This window comes from Myotis myotis, unplaced genomic scaffold (genome assembly GCF_014108235.1).
Source record: "Myotis myotis isolate mMyoMyo1 unplaced genomic scaffold, mMyoMyo1.p scaffold_m19_p_8, whole genome shotgun sequence".
NCBI lineage: Eukaryota > Metazoa > Chordata > Mammalia > Chiroptera > Vespertilionidae > Myotis > Myotis myotis.
Window position 1 is genome coordinate 3,013,768 of NW_023416390.1, and position 25,472 is coordinate 3,039,239.

At 48.6% G+C, this 25,472-nt stretch overlaps 2 long non-coding RNA genes across 2 annotated transcripts; one reads left to right on the forward strand and one right to left on the reverse strand.

Annotated features, from left to right (window-relative positions):
• Positions 1 to 3,614: 3,614 nt before the first annotated feature.
• Positions 3,615 to 25,233, reverse strand: LOC118661609. Its single transcript, XR_004969382.1, has 4 exons — positions 25,111 to 25,233; positions 16,394 to 16,468; positions 7,572 to 7,724; positions 3,615 to 5,026 (listed from the first exon to the last, which is right to left on the reverse strand). It is a non-coding gene; the product is annotated as an uncharacterized LOC118661609 (long non-coding RNA).
• On the forward strand, positions 5,484 to 22,642 carry LOC118661608. The gene is made up of 4 exons (XR_004969381.1): positions 5,484 to 5,923; positions 8,435 to 8,517; positions 10,773 to 10,956; positions 22,407 to 22,642. It is a non-coding gene; the product is annotated as an uncharacterized LOC118661608 (long non-coding RNA).
• Positions 25,234 to 25,472: the final 239 nt, after the last annotated feature.

A 25,472-nucleotide genomic window follows, 5' to 3' on the forward strand; every position in this document is an offset into this window, starting at 1 on the left:
AGACCCCAGTGTGACAGTAAGCATCCTCTACGACAGTCTCACTTTCCCTAAAACTCTGAGTGGGACTCGCCTTTCCCTGGCTTCACAGGAAGGTTTTGTGGCAGCAGTTAGCCGTGAGCAGAGCAAGGACCATGGGCAGGTACAGGTCATCAGGGTGGACAGCCCACGGGCCTAGCAATGGACAGTCGGTTGGAGGGGCGGACCTCGCCCCCAGGGTGACCTTTCCTCCCCTTGCAGATCCCTGGGCCTGAGGTCTGGACCCCCTGATCTATTCCCCCTGGAGACGACATCTCGGCCTCAGTTGTGTTTTAGCTCCAGGCCCAGAAAAGCAGCAAAACCAGCCCAGCTGCCCCCAGGACCAGCTGCGTTGGATAATGACCCCGTGCCCTGGTGCCGGCCAATCAGTGGAGACCACAATCCTGAGAGGACACACCTGGAAAGTGCTGGATGTTCTATTGCAGTGGTTCTCAACCTTGGCTGCACATTAGAATCACCTGGGCATCTTTTTAAAATCCTGGTTTCTGGGCCTCATCCTCCGGAAATTCTGTTTCTCTGTAACTAATGTGGTCGCACCCCATAACAAACACCAAAAACCCGCTCCTCGCCAAAAGAAGCTATGACATTCACTGGCAACAGTGCTATGGAAAGTGGAAATAAAACAATAAAAAATCTAAAAGAAGGCAAGAATATAGGGAGAAAGAATGAACAAATAGAGAACAAAAGATGGCAGGTTTTAATCCAATCATATCAATAATTACATTAAATAGAAAAGTCTCAAAACCCGAATTAAAAGGCAAACATTGTCATATTGGAAAAACTTATTTATATACTATTTATTAGAAATACACCTTAAGTGTAAAGATATACTTATATGGATTACAAAGAAAAGGAAGAAAAACATATTCCAAATACCAATCAAAAGAAAGGTGAGTGGGGCCCTGGCCGGGTGGCTCAGTTGGCTGAGGGCACCATCCGGATACGCCACGGTTTCGGGTTCAGGCCCGGTCAGGGCACAGAAAGGAAGAAACCAATGAAAACATGAATGAAGTGGAGCAACAAATCCGTTTCTCTCTCTCCTTCCTCCCCGCACGCCCCCCCCCCAAAAAAAAACCCCAAAAAAACAAAAACAAGAAAAAGCAAACAAAAACAAGAAAGTTGAGTGGCTATATTGATACCAGATAAAGCAGACTCTGCAACAAAGAATCTTCCCATGAGTCCAGTGGGTCTAAGGTGGAGCCTGGGGCTCTGCATTCCACACCGACTCCCTGGCTGCCTAGGGACTGTCGTGCGCAGCAAGTCCTTGGCCCGGAGGTCAGTTGGCAGAACGAGGAAATCCCAGATCACACAGCTGGGAAATGCAGCTGACTGTCTTCCCCCATTAGATACTCACAGTGATGAACAACAGACTCAACACTTAAAAATGTCTGCGGTCAAGAAGTCTGTAGCAGGCGGCCTCCAGGATGGCCTCCGTGATCCCCTCTGTTTCCTGGTGCTCAGGCCCTTCTGTCATCCACCCCTCCCTTTCCGTGTGGGCTGGAAATAGGGACTTGTTTCCAACCCACAGTGATGGCAGAAGTGATGAGATGCCACTTCCAAGGTTAGGTTATAAAAAGACTGTGGCTTCTAGCTTGGGCTCTCTCTCTCTCTCTCTCTCTCTCTCTCTCTCTCTCTCTCTCTCTCTCTCTCTCTCTCTCTCTGTCACTGGTACTGGGGGAAGCCAGCTACCATGTTATGACAAGCCCTGTGGAGAGACCTCTGGGAGTAAGCAGATCTTCCCAATAGAACTCCCAGGCGGTTCCGCACTGGCTGCCATTGTGATTACGACCTTGGAGAGGCCCTGAGCCAGAACCCCCTCGTTAAGCTGCCCCTACATTCCTGACGCTCAAAACATGTAAGACAGTAGGTGCGTATTGTTCTCATTGCGAAGATTAGGAGTAATTTGTTATACAGCCATAGGCGGCTGACGTGGAACTTTTCCTACCCAGTGTTTAGATGCAAGAGTTCGTTTTCACCTGCTGAGGCTGTGGTGTTTCCGTAATAATCTACCTTCCTTGGCACTGAAGAATTCTGGATGAGACATTTGACTTGTGCACATACTCCACCCAAACGTAAGCCTGATCATTATTTTTATTTTTCCCAAATAAAATGTGTTAGCACCACAATAGTACATAGTTTAGAAGACACTACACTTACTCTTTAGCAGCGTCTTATTTCTTTTTTTTTTTTTTAAATATATTTTATTGAGTTTTTACAGAGAGGAAAGGAGAGAGATAGAGAGTTAGAAACATCGATGAGAGAGAAACATCGACCAGCTGCCTCCTGCACACTCCCCACTGGGGATGTGCCCGCAACCAAGGTACATGCCCTTGACCGGAATCGAACCTGGGACCCTTCAGTCCGCAAGCCGACGCTCTATCCACTGAGCCAAACCGGTTTCGGCAGCAGCGTCTTATTTCAAAGTCAGGGCACAACTGTACAACGAGTTTTTATTTTTTACTCTATTTTTTTGGAGAATACAAAAATAAATAAAGAAAGAAACCCTATATAATAAAAAGCTAATATGCAAATTGTCCCCTCCACCAGGAGTTTAACCCAGAGTTCGACCAGGAAGTGGGGCGGGCCAACCACCCAAGGCCCCTCCCCGCAGCCGCCCTCCCCGCCCCCTCTGGCCCCATCGTGCACCGGGCCTCTAGTAAAATAAAATAAAATCACAACTGTACAAAGAGCGTTAGAGTACTTGGCCAGTACTGTGTGTTAAAGGTGTGAACAGGTGAGCACCCTGCCTAAGCTTCTTGTGGTGACGAAGACACCAGCCAGAAGGAAAAACACGGAAGACAGAATCAGGAGTGCGGCCAGATTTAGGGAGACGTGTTGGTCCTTTGACATCCTCATGGAACATTGCTGCCTTCTCTGGAGAAGCAGATGGGATTAACACGCCGATGATTGCAGTCTACTGTCCTTAGGGGACACCAGCATCTGTCTGTCTCTTTCTAGGACATGAACTAAACTAACTAAACTCAACCAAACCCCATGTACACAGGGCACCTGCAAAACTGTTGTTGGAAGCCTCCTAGGGTCACAGTGGTCGGCAAACCGCAGCCCCTTGAGTGTGGCTCTTCCACAAAATACCACGTGCGGGCGGGCACGTACAGTGCGATTGAAACTTCGTGGCCACATTCACGGGGCCAAAGAGCTGCATGTGGCTCGCCAGCCACAGTTTGCCGACCACTGGTCTAGGACATTATGCAGACTTGCTCTCCATGGTTCCACTAGAAAACAAAAAAAGAGTTTGCCCACCAGGTGTCAGTAGGGTGAGAACGCTGTAGTTGGGCTCACCATTAAACTGACATAAGACAATTGTAACTGGATGTGAATACCAGCCCATACATTTCACACCAAAAGGGGTGAGGGAAAAGGACAACATTCATTTCTTTTGAAGCAGTTGCCCACTGTGCCTACAGATGTTGCTGTGGGCTTCTGGTAAACACCCCAGGTCCATGTCCAAGGCAGAATGAAGCTCTGATGCTTGGGGGACCTGAGCTCTAGCTAGTGGAGTCCGCATTCTCCCCAGAATGCCGGCAGTGTGGGTAATAAGTACACGTACAGCATCGGACACGCAGACTCCAAGGCATACCCTCCAGAGACCGGCTCAGTCCCTCTGGGCGGCAGCCCACAATGTGCCTTAAATTTACCCAAGTGACTCAAAAACTTTGAGTTTCACAAGTTTTATGCTTGACAGTAAGTAGCGTTTTAGACAAGGTTGTAATCCCAACTAAAATACTGAGTGTGCATTTTAAAGTAATTCATATGGCTGTAATATGACATGTTTTTATTGAAAATAAGACCGATGTATAATAAAGAGCTTCCTTTTTATTATTTTAATGACCTAAGTGCTTTATTTCCATTTAACCATTTCCACCTGGTGTGAAAAGGATTACAAACCCATTTTCAGCCTCTGCATTTTTTATTTCTAGAGTTCTTGCTCTTCATAACCAATTACTCTTCCGTGACTGCCATGGGATTACAACCAGTCGTTATGAATCAGAAGTAAAGTTTAGCTCGTGTCAGAAGTTCTTTAGGAGCTCTCACTTGGTTTCTAGGTAGGGAGAGCATTTAATTAAATGCCTTAAAATAGTCTAAGTTCTACTACTTTTGGTTCTTTCATAAAGATTTGGTCTGTTGCTGCAATGATACCTGCCAATGCCATAAAGATTCCAGGCGCTACATGCCATCATTTCTTCCTTTATACAATTCCCACTGTAAATGCTTTTTCCCGGCGTTGGGGCCCTCGTCTGTCTCCTGCCTGGACCCCCTCCAATTCCACATCGCTCTGTCCCTAAGGAGCTTCTGCCACTGTCTCCTTTGCAGCCAACACACCCTCAGGAAACATGGTTTCTCAATCGGTTATTCTCAACCATCTACCGTAAGCTGGCTCCCCTCTCCCCCCCCACACATGGGATTAAGTTTTATTAAAACAGTTTATAGTAAGATAATTATATTTGAAAGTGTTTTCTTTTCTTTCAGGGAAAGCTATAAACTGCAGATAACCTTTTTATGAAATTCTTTAATTGTTTTTTTTTTTTAATGTGTGTGTTTTAGTCATTTACGGGCAATGGAAAAGATTTGTGTGTGAATCAGGAGCCCTTCCATTCAGCTAAAACAGGGGTTTCCACCTCTTGCTTTCAGTTCCTGATCACGTACTTCAGAATGGCCCCAGTGCCACAGTCCATCCAGAAAACTCTTCAGTCTATTTCCTTTCATGTATTTTTGGAAAGAACTCAAGTATTTTCTAAAAGGGGGCATGTGGGCCTGGGAGATGGAGGATAAAGATAAGTCTCCTACTTTGTTCCTCTGCTGGTATGCCCCCCTCCTGCCCCCACCTCTCGCTCTCTCGCTCTGTCAGATCTCAGTGACTTCTGTTTCCAGCATGCCGTCCATTCTGTTCGGTATCTGGCTGCATCCAAGAATGCTTGGAGTGTTGTGCAGAGGTTTGACTCCCTTCGCTTTCCAGGAGGTTATTATTGATCTTGGGAATGGAAAGAAAGTATAAGCAACTGTTGGGAAATTTATAAGGTTTTATTTATAATAAAAACAGTATTCTATTTGAATGAAGAAAACTGACACAAGTCTATCTGTTCTGAACTGTTTTAACAACAAAAATCATAATTTCTAGATTAGTCATGTTTGAACAGAGATTATGTATGAGGTGTGGAAAGTGTAAATAATTCAACTAATATACTTTTAATTTTTGCTAATGTTGTTAATCATATTTTGCCTCTAAAGTCTTTCTGCCTGAAATTAGATATATTTTTGCTTATATTAAGCAAAGCCTTAGATGAAAAATAGTTGTGACTTAGTTCATTTCAGTAACTCCCTCTTCCCCTCCCCCCTGACATGTGTTTGCTGTGATTAGAGCCCTGCCCACAGGACAGGCCCAGAAGTCTGCCTGAGTCATCAGAGCATGTGTTGGGATGTTTCCCACGACAAGTAACAGAATTTCCAGCTAAAAGTGTCCTAAACGAGGAAGACGCTTCTGGCGTCAGGGGGAAGGAAGCCGGGCCGGCTGCCAGCCGCGGAGGCCTGCGCAGTCTCAGCTCTCTACTCCACCACGCTGGGCTTGTTGGCTTTTGTCTGTGAGCGTCCCCTCCGGCCACTGCTCTGAGGCTGTGTCCTCACACCACTGTGACCAAAGGCGGGCAGTGGCTCCCCTTCCATCGCCCCTTGAACAGGGACGGAAAGCCATTCTGAGACGCTCGCCGTCACCCCCTCAGCAGACTAACTCTCTTGCTGCTCCCATTGGCAAGTGACTAGCGCTGGCCCTGGAGAACTGGGGCGGAGTGGGTGTCAGCCTCTACAGTGAGAGGGAAGTTTCATAGAAGAAAAAACTGGAATAGAAATAGACAGGAAGAAAACACTAAGTGACGTATGTATATTATCTATCTATCTATTGGTCTATGTGTGTGTCTATATATATGTATATATAAAGTATATTATGTATTCTTTAATTGATTTTAGAGAGAGAAAAGGAGAGGGAGAGAAACATGGATTGGCTGCCTCCTGCACGTCCCCTACTGGGGATTGAGCCCACAACCCAGGCAGGTGCCCTGACCAGAAATCAAACCAGCAAGCTCTCTGCTTGGGGCAACACTCACTGAGCCACACTGGCCAGGGCGCTGTGATATGCTGGACTGCTCACAGAGCTGTCATAGGTCTGAAAATGGTAATCTGAAGTTTTATGCTGCCTTGAAAAGTGAGTTGTTTTTTAAATGTATTTTATTGCATTTTTACAGAGAGGACGGGAGAGGGATAGAGAGCTAGAAACATCGATGAGAGAGAAACATCGACCAGCTGCCTCCTGCACACCTCCTACTGGGGATGTGCCTGCAACCAAGGTACATGCCCTTGACCAGAATAGAACCTGGGACCTTTCAGTCCACAGACTGACACTCCATCCACTGAGCCAAACTGGTTAGGGCGATAAATGAGTTTTATTTGTCATTCTAAACTTTGTTAAGTGTGTTTTCTTTTTCAAAATTTACACATGGACTCAACATGGGAGCTGCTTCTATATCAAATATGTATTCTGCCTTCTATAGATCTTGTTTAGTAGATCTATAACGCACCTTTATCCTAGAGGATTCGGTTCCCTAAATAGCATACGTTCTATTCTAATCATGAACGAGGAGGAGCGGCAGACAAAGGAGGGCCTTACAGCGGGAGGCGGGGATGATGGGAATCCTAGAGGAAAGGGAGGGCAGAGCAGAATGGCAGTGACTAATCGGGGCGGCCTCCTGTGAGTGCGAACCAGGTCACTTGCCCCTTGGAATGATGGGCAAGGGAAGCCATTGAGACCGGAGCAAGCAGGAGCGGGCGGAAGGCGGCTCCCTGTCAGGCATGCGTTTTGCAGGTTAGAATCTGCCTGCCCTGACCACATGCGGGCGTGTCCCTGGAAATGCAGGTTCAAATAGGCTGGTCTGTCCCCCCCCTCCCCCGCCTTTTTTTCCCGTTTCTATTTTCACTTAAACATCATCGCCTAACAATGATGTTTAAAATAATCCATCTAAACATTTAAGGCTCTGAACTTGTCTCAGCAATAATGAAAGTCTGGCTAGAACAGGTCCAGGAAATGTTCAGGTTCTGAGTTTCAAAGGCCAGACCCTCCCAATGACTGGGGCTTTATAGAGATTTATTCCTCTGTGTAAAATCTAAGCCTACTTTATATTTTAAAAAAACGGCTCACCTAAACGGCTCACATAGTATTTGTTGGATTTGTTTTAGGGTTAAGAGGTTCCTCTTCCTGCCTCCCATCCCACCCGGTCCCTCACCTCCTTTTCCCGTTTTCCTCTTTCGCTTTGCTCGGTCTACTGATCTGGAAATGCTCCTTTAAGTGCTTCATCAATCTTGAATAACACGCATGAGAGAACCTTGCTGACATTCTCCCTTTGCTGCGATAGCTACCACTTATGTGAAATATTTTTTGTTACTTTTAATCATACCTATTGTAACGTAAACAGTTTAGAAGACAATACAAAATAAATGCACAGCCTAATGAGTTAGGAAGACGTTCTTACAGCAACACCCACAGTAAGCTGCTCCTCGCGCTGCTCTCTCCCAAGTCCTCCAGCGCTGCCCTTCTGAGTCTCCGCCTTCTCTTGACTTCTTGGCTTCAGCCATCGACGCCAATGGAGACTGAAGCCTTTATTTCCCACGCTGGTCTAGTTCATCTGGGAAAATGCAATCCACTAAATTGGTTGCACAACCCCTGAGGGATTGCACTTAAAACATTTTTTTTTAAAGAAAATTTTAAAAAAATATATTTTTATTGATTTCAGAGAGGAAGGGAGAGGGTGAGAGAGATAGAAACATCAATGATGAGTGAAACTCATTGATCGGCTGCCTCCTGCAAGCCCCCTACTGGAGATTGAACCGAAACCTCGGCAAGTGCCCTTGATCAAATTCGAATCCAGGACCCTTCAGTCCACAGGCCACAGCTCTATCCACTGAGTCAAACCAGCTAGGGCTGCATTTAAAATTTTTTAAAAAAATTGTTTTGGCCCAGCCGGAGTGGCTCAGTGGTTGAGCACCAACCTATGACCCAGGAGGTCAGGGTTCGATTCCCAGTCAGGGTATATGCCCCGGTTGTGGGCTCTATCCTGAGTAGGGGGTGTGCAGGAGGCAGCCGATCAATGATTCTCTGTCATCATTGATGTTTCTAGCTCTCTCTCTCCCTCTCCCTTCCTCTCTGAAATCAATAAAGAAATATATTTTTAAAATATTGCTTTGGTGGCAGCATGGAGGAAGGGTGGTGGGAGAGAGACAGCAGACAGGTCAGGATGATTAGGGTTTGAAGCAAGGCAGTGGTTTCCAGCTGCCCATGAAAGTGGTTTGGGGGCATCTGGCGTGAGTGATTATCCATTCTATTTCCTAAAAACAGGAAAACAAAAATATGAGCTGAGAAAGAAAAATGATGAATTCTGCACGGAAGTGATGTGAAAGCACATGCAAGACATCTCAGAGGTACGTGGGTGGGCGAGTTGGAGCGTAGGGAGGGGATGTGGGCAAGATCTGGGTCCTGATTGAAGCCAGAGGATGGGAATGAAAGGATGCCCGAGTGAGTGGAATAAGGCCCAGGAGAAGACAGCCAGGCAGGACCCTGAAGCCCGTGAGTATTCGTTTGCTAGGGCTGCCGTCACAAAGGGCCGCAGACCGGGGGGCTTATGCAGGAGTTGATGTCCTGAAGGTTGTAGAGCAGCGGTTCTCAACCTGTAGGTTGCAGCCCCTTTGGGGGTCGAACGACCCTTTCCCCGGGGTCGCCTAAGACCATCGGAAAACACATATATAATTACATATTGTTTTTTGTGATTAATCACTGTGCTTTCATTATGTTCAATTTGTCACAATGAAATTGGGGGTCACCACAACATGGGGAGCTGTGTTAAAGGGTCTCGGCCTTAGGAAGGTTGAGAACCGCTGTTGTAGCGGCTGTTTCCTCGGAGGCCTCTCCTGGGCTGGCAGACGGCCCACTTCTTCCGTGTCCTCACCTGGTCTCCCTCTGTGTGCGACCGCCCTAATCTCTTCTTGTAACACCAATCCGGCTGACGAAGGCACACCCATACACCTCATTTTCACTTCATTGCTCCTTTAAAGGCCCTGCCTCTAAAGAGAGGCACATTTTGAGGTCCTGGGGTTCAGGCTTCAACACATTCATTATGCGTCCACTTTGCCCTCAGGCGCTTTCTATCCGAGAGGGTGGAGGCTCAAGGCAGGGATTCCCTGCTCCCGCGTCTTGGGTGACTGGTGAAGGCGCTGCTTGAAATGAATTGTGGAGGAGAGAAGGGCGGCTGCAAGAGGATGACGGAAGCAGAGAGAATCCCCACCCAGAGCAAAGGGGGGGGGCAGGCGCCTCTTCCGGTCAATCACATTAAAATGCTTCTTAACGCGCCCCACCCTGGCCCACGGGAAATACTTATGCGGTGTACGCGTTCTCTGCATGCCTTTCACAGGAGTGATTCAGATTTCTGATTTTCGAAAATACTGAACTAATAATAGTGTGCCCACACAAATACAGTATTTCAGTGCTTAACGCCAGCCGGGAGCAGGGAAACTGGTATTTGGGCTCCTCCCACCCAGAACTCAGCCCAGGAAGCGGAGCTGGCAGGATTGTGTCCCAGTGGCTGCACTGCCCACACACACCTGGGGGGTCAGCGGGGAGGACCCCTGAGTGCAGGGAGGTCCCTGGCCCCGATGGCGGGGTCACTCATTCACCCATCCGTGGGCTCCTCCCCCCTTGCCTCTGCGTCGCAGTTCATCCGTTGGTACCCGTGGTTGTTCATCATGATCTGGGGCCCCATTTTACCCTGATGTTAAGTGAGCCTCTGCATCAGGTTCAGCTTTTAAAAATCGCATTTATAGTTACAAAAGGAAGAACACGATGCTTTTGGCAGCAGGGAAAGGAAAGGCCCCGTTCTCCCTGGGACATTAATGCACCTCAACCAGGAGTCCTCAGCTCAGCTCCCTGCCGGCCGTGGCCAATCTTGTTCATGGCGGCGACTCAGAGACCATCCTTCAAACTACACACACACTGTCTTCATCAGCGACAGTGGCAGGGTCACCACCAATTACCAGCCTCCATGACACAAAAGTCATTCTTTTTTTTTTTTTATTGAAAAGTAATTCTTAAAAAGCATAGTTTTAAAAGTTCAAAACAGCTCTCTGTAAGATGGCATTATCGGAAACCTTTGCTTTTTAAAATTAGAGGCGCTAATGAATTATTTTCTGATGCTCTTTTGTATGGTTCTGTGGCTATCTTCTTAAAACCTTCACATTTGCAAAGTGGCTCTGTACTGTTTTCTCCTCGGGCCCACTCGTCACCCACACATACCTGCCTCCCACTCCGGCTGACTCACGGCCCAGCCTCCTCCCACGCGCACACTCCGTGACCTGGCGCCCACTCTCCACTCTCCGCTTTGTCCTCCCACAAATCCACTCACTCATCTGCCCTCCTCCACACAGACAGACATATTCACACTCCCACTGCTTCGCAGCCGAAGAACAATAGTGGCTTAGGGAGGGAAGAAATAATTGTTCCAATGACCATTGTGGGGTGTGTGTTTCATTAACAAGCTCTAGCCCAAATGAGCAGCTGATAAGCAGATCTTTTATTATTAGATTATGTTTTCAAAACTCCCCCATACACAGTAAGTGGATTTTCTATTTTCGAAAACTGTACCAACGTGTGTGTGCACTTTTCTGAGTGTTGCAACTTTTTTCAGGGAAAACAGATGCCCTTACCTTTTGTCCAAACGGAAAAAACTCACATGGCGGAGTGTCTGTGGGCACCGAGACCATGGCTCACTGGGTCGGTGATGTGAGTGACAGCGTCTGGAACCAGCAGGCTGCCTGCCAAGAGCCACTGGCTGTGAATTAAGAGGGAGCAACTCCAGAGCCGACTCAGGGGTAAGGGCAAACCCTGCCAGGCTCCCCGCTGTGGGAAGGCCCGGGGCAAAGTGGGGAGGCCCCGGGCGAGGTGGGGAGGCCCAGGTGAGGTGGGAAGGCCCCAGGCGAGGTGGGGAGGCCCAGGTGAGGGGGAAGGCCCAGGTGAGGTGGGAAGGCCCAGGTGAGGGGGAAGGCCCAGGTGAGGGGGAAGGCCCAGGTGAGGTGGGAAGGCCCAGGTGAGGGGGAAGGCCCAGGTGAGGTGGGAAGGCCCAGGTGAGGTGGGGAGGCCCAGGTAAGGTGGGAAGGCCCAGGCGAGGTGGGGAGGCCCAGGTGAGGGGGAAGGCCCAGGTGAGGGGGAAGGCCCAGGTGAGGTGGGAAGGCCCAGGCGAGGTGGGGAGGCCCAGGTGAGGTGGGAAGGCCCAGGCGAGGTGGGGAGGCCCAGGCGAGGTGGGAAGGCCCAGGCGAGGTGGGGAGGCCCAGGCGAGGTGGGGAGGCACAGGCGAGGTGGGGAGGCCCAGGTGAGGTGGGGAGGCCCCGGGTGAGGTGGGGAGGCCCAGGTGAGGTGGGGAGGCCCCGGGCAAGGTGGGGAGGCCCAGGTGGAGTGGGGAGGCCAGCCTCTGCTGCTGGTGTGTGTGCTTTAAGGCCACCAGAAAGGTCTTCTTCCCCCAGCACCCTCACCTTGATGCTGCCATGTCAACATTGCAGCACTAGAGAGCAATTCCGGAACCTTCTCAATGCTTCAAGTGTGAAGCATTCGAAAGGTATTGCTGGAGTCCCTTCCCATTCGTGGCAACTGCTCTGACCTTTTCAAGGAGCTCAGACTATGTGCCACGTCATGGGAGCGGAGTCTGCTCGGCAACATGAATCCACGCTTCCCAAGGAAACAGGAGCAGAGCTTCCCGGGGAAACAGGAGCAGAGCTTCCCGGGGAAACAGGAGCAGGGCTTCCCGGGAAACAGGAGCAGAGCTTCCCGAGGAAACAGGAGCAGAGCTTCCCGGGGAAACAGGAGCAGAGCTTCCCGGGGAAACAGGAGCAGGGCTTCCCGGGAAACAGGAGCAGGGCTTCCCGGGGAAACAGGAGCAGGGCTTCCCGGGAAACAGGAGCAGGGCTTCCTGGGGAAACAGGAGCAGGGCTTCCCGGGGAAAGAGGAGCAGGGCTTCCCGGGGAGACAGGAGCAGGGCTTCCCGGGGAAACAGGAGCAGGGCTTCCCGGGAAACAGGAGCAGAGCTTCCCGGGGAAACAGGAGCAGGGCTTCCCGGGAAACAGGAGCAGAGCTTCCCGGGGAAACAGGAGCAGAGCTTCCCGAGGAAACAGGAGCAGAGCTTCCCGGGGAAACAGGAGCAGAGCTTCCCGGGAAACAGGAGCAGAGCTTCCCGGGGAAACAGGAGCAGAGCTTCCCGGGGAAACAGGAGCAGAGCTTCCCGGGAAACAGGAGCAGAGCTTCCCGGGAAACAGGAGCAGGGCTTCCCGGGAAACAGGAGCAGGGCTTCCCGGGAAACAGGAGCAGAGCTTCCCGGGGAAACAGGAGCAGAGCGCTGGGCGGTAAGGAGCGCACGGCTCTGTGTGTGTGTGTGTGTGTGTGTGTGTGTGTGTGTGTGTGTGTGTGTGTGTGTTCCTGTGGCTTCCTCTGTTTTATAACCGAGGTGAGAGCCGCAGGGAGGCTGGGACCTCCTCTCCTCCTCGTTCATCTCCGGGAGGAGGAGCGCCAGGCCTCCCGTGGAGGGCGCTGAGTCCACGACTGGGAAACTGCTTCCTATCCGGGTCATTTCTGTCGTCAGCACTGACCCGAGGGCCCATCGTATTGTTTTTATCACCAGCATCTTACTCTTTATGTTGAAGAGAAATACTCTTTTCGTCGAATTTCCGTCATGCTGGCTCTGCTCGCCTATGCATTTGCCACTTTCTCTCGTCAATCACATTTCCTCTTAGAGCACTTCCTGTCCATTCCGCAGTGACAGTGGTGCTAGGATGGCCATGACATTTCTAGTTGCTGGCCTCTAGCTAAAGATGGTGGAATGAGCATAGGTATATAGCTCCTCCCAGGAGAGGCCAAGACAGGGGTTACGATGGCTGAGAGGTAGCAACAAATATCTGATGGAAAAAGAATAGAACAATGGGGGGTACTGGAAATAAGACAAAGGCGGGGTGAGGGGGTGGGTTGCAAAGCATGAGATAAATTGAAAGCTTATAGACGGGATAGCCAGCTGGTCTTGTGCCCCCAGGCACAGAAAGTCAGCAGCCAGGCTACGCCCCAGAAGGACGGGCAGTGGGACGATGATTTCCTGGAGATACACAGTGGGAAAGGCCGGAGCATCCGAGAAACTGGGCCTCATAGAAGCCATGGACAAGGCCTGGGGTGTGAACAGCTCGAGGAGCTGGGAGTCTACAAGGTAATGGTTGGAGGCCTGTGCTCCCTCCCCTGCCACACAACCAAAGCGCTGTTCGTTAACCAGCCAACGAACCTCGAGGCCCGTGTCTTTCAAACTGTGGGGCATGAAATCAGTTATGATCAGGGGGCTATGGAATCAGTTTAGTGAGTCAGAACCAACACTGTCACGGGCTGGGTTCCCCAGGAAGCAGACCCTGAGGCAGAGTTGAGCTCAGAATGTTTACGGGGCATGCCCTTGGGACCAGCACTCATAGAAGGAAGAAGTGGGACTGTGATTCAAGGCCCAGGGACCTTTTCAGCCAAGTCCACAGGGAACACTGAAGCTGGGTGGCTCTTCAGAATTGTCCCACGACAGGCCAGGATGGCCAGGCTTTTAGCCCCTTTAGCCTTGATTTGGGACTGAGGCCTTCAAAGAGGTGACGAAGTTAACATGAGGCCCGCAGGGTAGAGCAGTGATCCGCTGTGGTGGGTGTCCTTATAAGAAAAGGAAGAAACGCCAGCGGCGTGCATCCACAGAGAAAAGGCCACGTGAGGTCACAGCCAGAAGGTGGCCATCTGCAAGCCAAGGAGAGAGGCCCCACTAGAAAACCAACTGCTGGCAGCCTGGTCCTGGACGTCCAGCACGCAGAATTGTGAGAAAAGAAAATAAGTGTCTGTTGTTTAAGTCGCCCAGTCGGGGTATTTTGCTGTGGCAGCCCTAGCAGACTAATACATCCCCTCTCCCTGGCTGTGGCCGTCCCAGGACGTGTGACCTTGGGCCTGGCAGGATGTGCCGAGAGATTTACATTTCTGGAAAAGAATGGGTAATTAATTTTTGACAGGTCAATAGCAAAGTGAGCATACAAATAAAATAAGAAAATTATCAATGCCAGGGAAAGCAATTATGTACCAAGAAACTCAACGTAATCATAGTACATTACAAGCCTCAGCCTTAAATGATATTTACTTAATTATGCAAACACTGAATAGTGATCAGAGAAAAACGTGGTAGAACTATACGGGGAGAAGAAGAGGAGCACATGAGAGACTAAATCCGTATCTTTCTAGATACAATGTAGAACCTTGAAAAATCACGACATAGCAGGTAGAAGTGTGGCGATAAAGACCAGAAGGCATAGCCCGCCTCGTCGAGCATGTTGCTCTGGGGAATGGCAATGAGCTCGCGCTCCTAGGCTGTGCAGGGAACGGGGCTGCTCCTTCTCTTTACGGCTTTGAAGAGATATATTTTGGCCTCTAAACTTAAATGAAATGTGAACAACTCTAGAAAGGAAAACGACAACGTAGGCATGTTATTTCTGAGACATGGGGGAACCACCCGAAAGCTAAAGGGCAAAGCTCGACAGTGGTTGTCTCTGTGGGAGCAGGAGTGGAGTCGATGGCACACGCACTATGAAACCTCTGGGTTTTGTAGATGAATTCGAAGGAATAAATCCAGGCATGTAGACACATAGGAAGGCCTTTGAATGTTAGTCCTGCTGCTTGTAGGTCCCTAATCTTTAAAATAAAGAGGTCATGAAAAAACACACTTTGGAAGCTTCTGGTAGATTGAAAATGATCAATAAAAGTTCCCTTTTCCCTCTTACAAATAAAGCCAGGCACTAGTTTTCAGTGGTAACGTCTCATTGTTTGAAACCCTCTCTGTCCCTGATTCACAAGACCCTTTCATTACACCTTGGGTACGAAAAGCATGCTCAGTGTACATGTGAATAACGAAGTCATCTAAAAAATACTCTATGCGAAATAAGAAACATGTAATCCGACTAACCATTCAATGAGTGCATTTTTTCAACAATGAAGTACAAGGCACAGTTTGCTCACTTGGCCTTTCTCAAGCCGTAATGATTATTGAGTGGGTTCTGGATTCGAATTTTATCTGCTAGTAACCGGAAGCAGCCCACCAGTTGTGGAATGCCCTTAGAGCTGGGCTGCGGTGAACAGGTTAGGGGGGGGGGGGACTGAGGCATTGAGCCCCCCATTTCTTGGAACAGGCAAACAGCCCGGATCCGCAGCCTCTGACCAAGGGCCACAGTTTGCAGGGTACTGTACAACGATTGTTTTTCTTGTGCTCCGTCATAAGAAAGGCTGGGAAACACTGCCTTAAACAGATGCCTACAAACCCATTATAAGAATCGATAGCCATTGAAGTAAAGTCTTCTTCAGTTACTTCCTTATGACATTTACAAGAGAAGTTAAATTAAAGTCTTTATGTGACATTTTGATGTCCCACACGTCTGAATGGGAAGTACGTGAGCTTAGATTTATTTACATATGAGTTTGGATTAAGTTCAGCTACTAGTAACTTAACAGAGACCTCAAGATAGTAGTTTAAACAGGTCATTACTCTTTCCTGTGAAAAGAAGTCTGGAGAGAGCTAGCCCGAGGCTAGCAGTGGCTTCTCACGGACGATGCCACAGCTTTCAGCTGCTGCTCTTTACACTGCTAAGGCGTGAGTCTCAGCTCAGGGAATGCAAGCCAGCACACCCACTCCCCAGAGAGCAGGATGGAGGAGCAGGAGAAGGGTGAGCCCTTCTTCTCTAGGGAGATGGCCCAGAAGTCACCATCCTATTCCCATTTAGGTCTCACTGTGAGGAACTTAGTCACAGCCCATGTAGCTGCATAGGTGGTTCCATGCTGTGGTCTTGTGGCTAGGTGGCAGTATGTCCAGCTTAGAATGGGAGTTGCACTGATTGAGAGAAGAATGAATTGCTCTGTGAACAGCAGTCTTTACAATCTGTTTTAGTAACTGCCGTGTAATTCATTTCAAACAAAATCAATCTGTCAACTAGTTATTTTATCTACACGGCTAAAAAGGCTGACAGAAGCATTAAGGAAGACCAATGAGCAAATTCATTATTTGAAGTCTTGATTATATGTTTTGTTAGATTTGATGATTCATGATTAAGGCAGTGTAGCTAACAGGACTTGAGAGGAGTAAATGAGTGAACACGGGTAATACATGTAAATACACTTAGAATCGTGTGTGGAAATACTAAGTGCTCAACAAGTGTTAGCTGTTCATATATCTTTCACTTAAGTTTAAGATATATGAACCTGGTCACATGACAATACCTGGATTCAGGAAGGCTGGGAAGTGTGGTCCATGCTCGCTGTCCCTGCCGCTTAACCTGGACACGGGCTCGATCACTAAAAGGAAAAAGGGCAGAACAAATATGGGGTGTGTTAGCCTTCGTCACACAAATTGATCACACAGCTGCTTTATAGTGAGAACAGTTGCATTGTGCTTTTTACTTAACATTATAGCAAAAGGCTGTTTTCATGTTACTACATAGTCTTCCTAATTATAAAGTTACCAGTGACCCGGTGCATGGATTCGTGCACAATGAAAGGAAATTAATTAGAAGGTGGCCGGCGGGGCGGGACTGGGCAAGACGGGCTGGACATGCCCTGGAGCCAACCTCCCACGGTCCCTCCCCGGCGTCTGCGGAGTGAGCGGGGTCCCTCCAGCAGGTGGGGTTCCTCAGCCTGGCCTGCAGGGATTGGGCCAAAACCTGCTCTCCAACATCCCCCAAGGGGACCCGGAGTGTGAGAGGGCACTCTGCAATTTTGCTGTCATACAGGGTGTGGAACACAGATGCACGTGTGCAGTAAATCAGCTTCAGGAACAACAGTGCCCCAGCAACAACATAACCCATGACTGAAGGTGGAATCACATGGCCCCACGAAGAATCAGGCTCCCTCCTCTCTGGTTTTGGGGTGCATCACCCGAGAACCACCACTGCCAAGTCACTGCAGCTCTACAACTCCTGCATTGAGTGTCTTCCCCCTGGTGGTCAGTGCATGTCATAGCGTCCGGTCAGATGGTAGGAGGGACACTTAGCATATTACTCTTTTATATATAGACTAGAAGCCCAGTGCATGAATTCGTGCACAGGCGGTGTCCGGCCGGCCTGCCCTGATCAAGGCCAATTGGGCCAGGCTGGCCGGGCTGACCGGGGGTAGTGGCCGTGGGCAGTTCGCCAGCTGGCCCTGCCCCCTGGTCAAACTCCTGGTTAAACTCCCGGTCGAGGGGATATTTTACATATTAGCCTTTTATCATCAAGGATAACTATAATAACTCATTGAGTATATAATCAATACATTCTTTAACTCTCCCTTTTGTCAAAAATGGAGATTCTTTCCAGTTCTACACTATCATAAACAGTGTCACAATAGATCCTTTCATGAGTGTAAGTTTTTCATCTTCTTGGGATGATTCCCTTCGGATAAATTCCCAGAACTAGATTTCTTGGGTCAAAGGGTGTGTGAACAGTTTATGATTCTTAATGTTTTTATTCTAAATTGGTTTCTGAGAAGGCAGTACCAGTTTGTTCCCAAAGAAAATATGCAATTTTTTTCTATAACTGTGGAGAGGGAGACATATTCACATGGCTTTGTGGGTAGAACAGTTTCAGTTTCCAGGTCTCACTGGAATGATCAGGAGACAACACAGACTTGGGTTTGAATCTCTTATTTTGCCATTTCCTACCTATATAGGAGGCAAGTACTTATTCGCCCTGGGCCACAGATGTCTTGTTTTAAAATAAAAAATATTTCCCTCAGGAGTTACGTAGCAATCACTAGGGCTGTTGACAAATAATCTCTTTTATTATCTCCTATGCACATGTTAGAAAATGTAATTCCTGCTCCCGTGAAGACAGACGTGGCCATGTAACTAGCTTCAGCTGGAGCGTGGAGGCAGTGCAACGTGTCCATGTCAGGCACACATTTTAAGAATCCGTGTGGGATTTGCCACATTCTTTATTCCCTCTGCCCTGTGATCTGAAGTGTTCTGGACCATCCAAGCTCTCTAAATGAGTCCTAGAATAAGGAAGGCACAAGCGGGGCCCTAAGCTGACCTATGAGGAGTAGGAAAATGGAGTAAAAAATAAATATTGGGGTTGGCATTTTTTTAAGCCACTGAGACTGTGGTATTCTTTGTTACCTCAGCATAACCTTGCCGACCCTGACTGCTGCAGGCATTTCCAGGACAGATAAAATAACATGCCCTGTATGATAATAATTACTAGGGTTAATTCAGGGTCCTCTATGTGCCAGGCATTTGTATACATTACCTCTAATCTTCAGAACAACCTTGCATATCAGGAAGCCTCCGTCTTACAGAGGAGAAAAACAAAGCCCAGAAGGGTTAGTGTTTTACTTAACATCCAGCTAGAAAGTTGCAGAGCTGGGATCCACACCTGCTGTGATTCTTCCCTTCTTTATTTTTTCCCCTCGTCTTTGAAAGTTTATGGCATTATTTTTTACTAGTGGCCCAATGCACGAAATTCGTGCAAGAGTAGGCCTTCCTTCCCCTGGCTGCTGGCCCCGGCTTCCCTATGGCACCTGGGACCCTGGCTTCCCTCCAGCACCCAGGACCTGGGCTTCCCTCACAGCCCCGGCTTCGTCCGGAAGGTCGTCCGGTCTAATTAGCATATTATGCTTTTATTATTATAGATTATTTACATCACTGCATGAATTTTCTTTATGAACTTCACATTTATTCCTGCAACAAGATCTTTATTTTCTCAAACTTATTGCAAGATAAACACAAATTGGGTCAAAGCACAGGTGCTTGCTACTCAAGCCCCTGCTTGTTCCCAGAAGTAACCTCATGAACTCAAGTACCTTTACACTGGTCTTGGCTTGAATCTACCTGAGAACAGGTAAGATTTATATGCTTATGAAAGGGAAAACATGGTTTCAAAATTGGAGTCGAATGAGTCAGAATAGAATGAGTTAGATGAGATTGAGTAACTTCTCAAACCCAATGTTACTGCCTCTGTCTCTCTTTTAACAATTTTACGAAGATAGAATTCACATACCATACAATTCAACCATTTAAAGTTACAACTCAATGGCTTTTAGTACATTCAGAGTTGTGTATCCATCACGCCAATTGATTTTCGAATATTTTCATTCCCTCGAAAACGAAAATTCCATACCCCTTAGCTGTCACCCCAACCTCGCCACCATTCACCCCCGCTCCACCCCCAGCTCTAGACAGCTCCTTTCTGGACTCTGTCTCTTTACAGTGGCTCCAGAATGTCAGCCTCCCACCATCCCCAGCAAACATTTCCTCCTCTCCCACTCCAGCCCAGTCCCCACCCTGCCAAACTGTCATTATTTATTTTTATTTTTTAATCCTCACCTGAGGACATGCTTTTTCTTTTTCTTGATTTCAGAGAAAGAGGAAGGGAGAGGGAAGAGAGAGAGAGAGAGAGAGAGAGAGAGAGAGAGAGAGAGAGAGAGAGAGAGAAATATTGATGTGAGAGTGAAACATGGATCCGTTGCCTCCCACACGTGCCACAACTGGGGACCCACTGGGGATTGACCAGCAACTTGGGTAGGTGCCATGACCGGTGTAATACAATAATTTCTTTTTTCTAAACTTTAAAAAATTACTAAACTTAGAATTACTAAAGGTTTTTTTAAAAAAAAAAACAGTTAAATTTTTTTGAGCTCTCATCTGTTCCTGACCTGACTATCCAGTTTGAGAAGCATTCAAAAGCCTTTCTTCTCTTTCATTGTTCTCTTATCAGCCTTTTCACAGCTGGTTGGTGTCTCTCACTCATTCTATGAAGTGGTCAGATGAGATTGAATTAAAATTGCTCTTACATGAATCTGATTTTCAAAAAGTGTTGGTTAAAAGAAAGGCAGAAATTGAAATTAGTGGTTAAAAAGAATATTCAAGATCACCTGTGAATTTTAGGAACTTGTACTCACAATTACGGTGAAGAGTTTCTGATTTATCTATATATATATAAAGCCCTAATATGCAAATAGACCAAACGGTGGAACCCAACAACCAGTCGCTATGATGTGCGCTGACCACCAAGGGGCGCGCAGGGAACATGGTGGGTCTCGGCCATGGCGGGATGGTGGAGCAGGTGAGTGGGGGCACCAGACCAAGGTGGGGCACCGGTCACTGTCATCGGGGCGAGCCTCTGGTGGTTACTGAAAATTCTTTGCTCCCACGCACCATGGTCACACACACCTACTGCCGGTGCTTGTACCTGCTGCCGGTGGCCAGCGCCGGTCCCAATCACTCAGCACCATCAGTGGGTGCAAGCGGTGGCTGCTGGCCCCGATCACCCCTGAGGGCTTCTCCACCTCCCCCTGCTCCTGAGGGGTGATCAGGGCAGCCGCCACCGCTCACACCCACTGATGGCGCCAACCCCTCTTGCGCCCCGCTGCTGGCACCAGCCCCAATCGGCCTGCACTGTCAGTGGGTGCGAGTGGGGCTGGTGCTGTCAGCATGTGGGAGCAGCAGTGGGAGCGGGGCTGCCAGCAGACAGGGGACTGGGGGCCGCAGTGGGTGGGGGTGTGGAGGATGGGACGAGACCTGCCACTGTGCCCACCACAGCCTCACAGCCCACAGTTCCTTTCAAGATGCACAAATTTGTGCACTGGGCCCCTAGTTTTTTTATAATGCTCATGGCCATGAAAACTTATTGACAACTTGTTTAATCAGGTTGTATTTATTCCCGTGGAACTCTTGTTATCTGAACCAAATGGTTGGAAATAATGATTTCTAGCACTAGCACAGACTTCCTAGGCTTGCTGATGGAAGGGAGTCCTGATGCTAGTAAATCTGATATAAAATAACACAGGAAACAACACAAGGCAGCCAAGCATTAAGAGGATGAGAGATGTGGGAGGGACAGATGGATGGCTCCCTACGAGGAAAAAATGAATGAAACGTGAATGCTTATACACCCCTGAACACAGTATTTCTACAGCGTACTGGATGGGGGGAGTTAACTAACCTATGGGGGGGTCTGGCTCTGGCCTCGACTCATGCTGTGCCGACTTGTTTGCTGTGTGTTTTGGATATGTGTGGTGACAGCACCCTGTTAAGTTCTGGTAAAACCCAACCCGAAGTTCTGTGAAGCCTGCCACGTGAGGCTGAATAAGCACATCCTCGGGCCATAATATACATTAACACTGCTGGGCGCTATGGCAACGGACGCACAGTGTGGAGGGGCAGGCGTGCTTAGAGGGCAACGGCTTTATGGAAAGCAGGCCCTGGGGGCGGGGGAGGACGGGAGCGGCTGGAAGAGGTTCACGGGGAGGGGGAAAAGGAGGACCCATGTAATATTCTCAACAATAAAGATTAAAAAAAAAACCCGAGTTGAAACACACATTTATATAATGGACTTAAATGTGAGTTTATATTAATGTAAACCTACAGTGGTATGCATTTATGAATATAGAATGAAAATAATACAATGTGCAAAAAATATATAAAAAGCAGGCACTTGGCAGGCAGAGCCCAGGACACTCCTTCTCTTTACCCTCTGGGCTCTGCAGATTCTCATTCTGCCCCAATTAGGACTGCCCTGTCCTCAGACGGCGTCCCTTCAGCAAATGCTTATTCAGCAACTACAAAAGTCAGCCTAGCTCAGCGGGTCAGGCACCGAGAGAAATACCCTGGAGAGATGGCGGCCCCTTGCCTGGAGGTGGTGGGGAAGCACAGGCTGGGTGTGCGCATCAAAGAGTCCAGTGTGTAGACCCCTACCCTGGTGGGAAAATGGAAGACAAGGGTTGAAAAGGAGTACGGGGCACAGATTTATACCTAGGGCTCTATTCCTTGGAAAGCAGGGACTCACTAAATTTTTCCATTTTTAAAAATATATATTTTTATTGATTTCAGAAAGGAAGGGAGAGGAAGAAATAGAAATATCAATGATGAGAGCGAATCATTGATCGATTGCCTCCTGCACGCCCCCTACTGGGGAGCGAGCCCACAACATGGGTAGGAATCGAACCATGTTTCATAGGTCAACGCTCAACCACTGAGCCATGCCAGACCAATTTTTTTCCATTTTAATGTGAAAAGGAAGTGATCAGAGTTTCTGGCTATTTATTCATCTATCCTTTTGTCCCGTCGATATAATCTTTTTCAGATGGTAAATTGTCAATGAACAAAAACAATTTCTATCTTGCTTATTTCATGTCCAATGCAATGTGGCAGGCTCTGCTTAATATTTAGTTCATGTAAACAGCAGCTGTTATGAAACATTCTTGTGTTCTTAGTACGGAAAGAAAAAAATACACCCCATTGTTCTTAACATTTATTCAGCTAAACTACCATCTGCATCACCAAAGAAAAAGGAGAAACCCAGGCAACGGTGGCAAGTCGTTTGCCCAAGAAGACCACCTCCAACTCCCACGGAAGCCATCGGTGCCATCGCAGAGCATGGACACGAACTGATCCTCTTCTCTATTTCATGGACTGCCCATTTTTTTCAACATGGCTTCTGTATGTAGATTCCAGGGGAGTAGCATATATTTAAAATAGCTAAAGTTCTGGTTAAACATAATCAATCTTATTCCCCTCATATATATGTGCGTGTGTGTATACACTGAGTGGCCAGATTATTATGACCACCCCATCAGTACTTCGTTGGGCCACCTTTTGCCTTCGATACTGCGGCGATTCTTCTTGGCACTGACTCCACGAGATGTTGAAAGGTGATGCGAGGAATCTGACACCATGCCTGATGAATAGCGCTGTCCAGTTCTGTGAGATTTGATGGTTGTGGAACCAGCTGCCTGATGGCTCTTTTAACTTCGTCCCACAAATGCTCAATTGGATTGAGATCTGGTGATGGTGGGGGCCACCTAAGCAAAGTAAAGTCTCCCTCATGTTCTTGAAACCACTCCTGCACAATACGAGCACTGTGGCATGGTGCATTGTCTTGTTGGAAGAAGCCATCTCCATTGGGATACGCCATCAACATGATAAGATGAACTTGATCAGCCACATACTTAGGTATGTTGTGCTATTCAGACGTTTATAATGGTCTGGCCCTCTAGCAACTTCAGCGCAAAATTATAGCTAATTTGCCTACAAACGTCAGAAATGTCAGGTGGTCATAATAATCTGGCCACTCAGTATATATATATATATATATATATATATATATATATATATATATATATATATATATATTATTGATGTCAGAGAAGAAGGGAGAGAGGGAGGGGGAGAAACATCGGTGAAGAGAGAGAATCTTGGATCGGCTGCCTCCTGCACCTCCCCTACTGGGGATGGAGCCCACAACCCGGGCCTGTGCCCTGACTGGGAATCGAACTGTGACCACCAGGTTCATAGGTTGACCCGCAACCACTGAGCCAAACGGGCTGGGCTCCCTCTTTCATTGTCCTGTCTGTCCTCTGTGGGATCCCCTAGCCCTGCGTAACCTGTCATCTAGACAGGATGTGAGCGATTCCATCAAGCACACTGCCAGGGCCTCTGAAGAAGGGATGGGAAATCTGCAACAGAGTGAGAGGGAAGGAGGAAAGACGGTGTCTACCCTCAGGCCGCCTCTGTTGGTTCCCCTGGGAATAAAGGGGGGGGGGGGGTTGGGGAACAGGAGTTTCTATCGTTTCCAGAAATAGGACTGACTGCCAGCTCCTTCCCACCCTCCGCGGTGGCCTCGCTGTGGGTGAGGAACAGGCAGGCACACGCAGGCTGACTACCTTCCGGCTGGTGACGGCTCGGATTCCAATGTACAGGACAGGAGCCGGTGCCAGGCTCCCGGCCAGGCAAAGGGCGCAGAGGGGGGCGGGCCAGCGAGGCGCCAGGAGGGAAACCACACAATGAAGCAGAGATAGTGAGGAGGGGAGGAAACTGGGCAGAGATAGGGCACTGAGGGCTGTGAGGAGGCTGGTGGGGGAAGGAGGGGTGCCTCGCAGCGCCCTGTGGGCGTGGGCAGAGGAAGTGTGGGGGCCTGTGTGTGCAGAATGCACCCCAGGGAGGGGCTGTGTTGATGCGGGAGTGGGAGGGTGTGTGCAGCAGGGCGTGGAGTGCGGGGGTGGCGGGAAAGGAGTGCAGAGCGGGAGGAATTGATGGAGAGCCAGGAACACCCTTCGCACAAAGGAAAACTGTCAGCTGCCAGAGGCCAGTCTCCGTGTGGGAACGGCTCAGATCCCCATGGTGGATTCTGGCGGCAGCTCCCACCGGGCTGCTGGCCAGATGTCTGACCCACGAAGGGAGGGACAGCTTCTGGGTGTTCACCGCACCCTCTCCACGGTCTTTCCCAGGAACCGATGTTTTCCTTGCGTGTTATCACAGCGCTGGTCACAGAGCAGGGTTTCTTGGCAGACAGTCCGGTGAACAGACTGTAAGTTACGTAGAAGGAAATACTTTCTAGTCTTGGTTTCTCTGCGAGCTTTCTGGGGGCCTTTGGAACCTACTATGACATTTCTGTGCCTCTGCTCCCAATTTTCCTCGTAACAAAAAGAACTATACGAACCAGCTAAGGAAAATCGGTCTAGAATTCACAACTGCAATGAACAATCATGATAGAGACCAATGGGTGACCAAGTCTAAACCAGCACGAGAAAGAACTTCTACGACTTAGAATTGTTCAAACCTAGAAGAGATTGATGTAGGAGGAGGTAGGCATGTGTCATGTCTTTAGGAGTACTCAAGCAGAAGGAAGAGGGCCAGTTGTTGGGTGTTTAGGGGGAATTCCCTGAAGAGTTATGCAAAAACTCTAAGATGTCACGATTCTAGGACTGCACGGTGCTTTAAGCAATACAGAATTATTTCAAATATTAAAGTACCTTAAACACATAAGGTGTTATAGTGGTCAACTAACAAAGACCGTCTTGTGTAATTAGCACTGTTAATGGACAGGTTGTATGCCTAGTACATACATGCAGAGAGAACTTGGGGCTCAAGTCTTCCACAGGAACCCCGACACCAGTGGACACGGAGAAGAGGGCCATGCGATGGAGCAGGGAGAAGTAGTTAATAGAAACAGGCTGGAGCTCACCAGTCCTTCCTGAATAGCCGGCTTTCTGCGAGCGATCCGGTGCAGCGTGGCGTGGTGCCGAGAGCAAGCGGACGTCTTCTCTTCAGCGATACAACTTCCAGGTGCTTGTTGGCCCGGTTCCGGTGCACGCTGGGTGCATGTTTGAGGCATGTACAGGAGTCTGCAGAGCTACCTTAGCTTTCCGGGCACCCTTGATAAGGCTTCTCAAACGTGACTGTGCATTTTAACGCCCCGGGGACCTGGTAAAAGGCAGGCTCTGCTCCGGCAGGTCTGAGCGAGGTCTGAGACTCCATGTTCCTAAGAGGCGTGGACCACGCCTGTCCTGAGGCCCTGGGAGCAGGCTGTGGAGGAGAGCGGGAGGG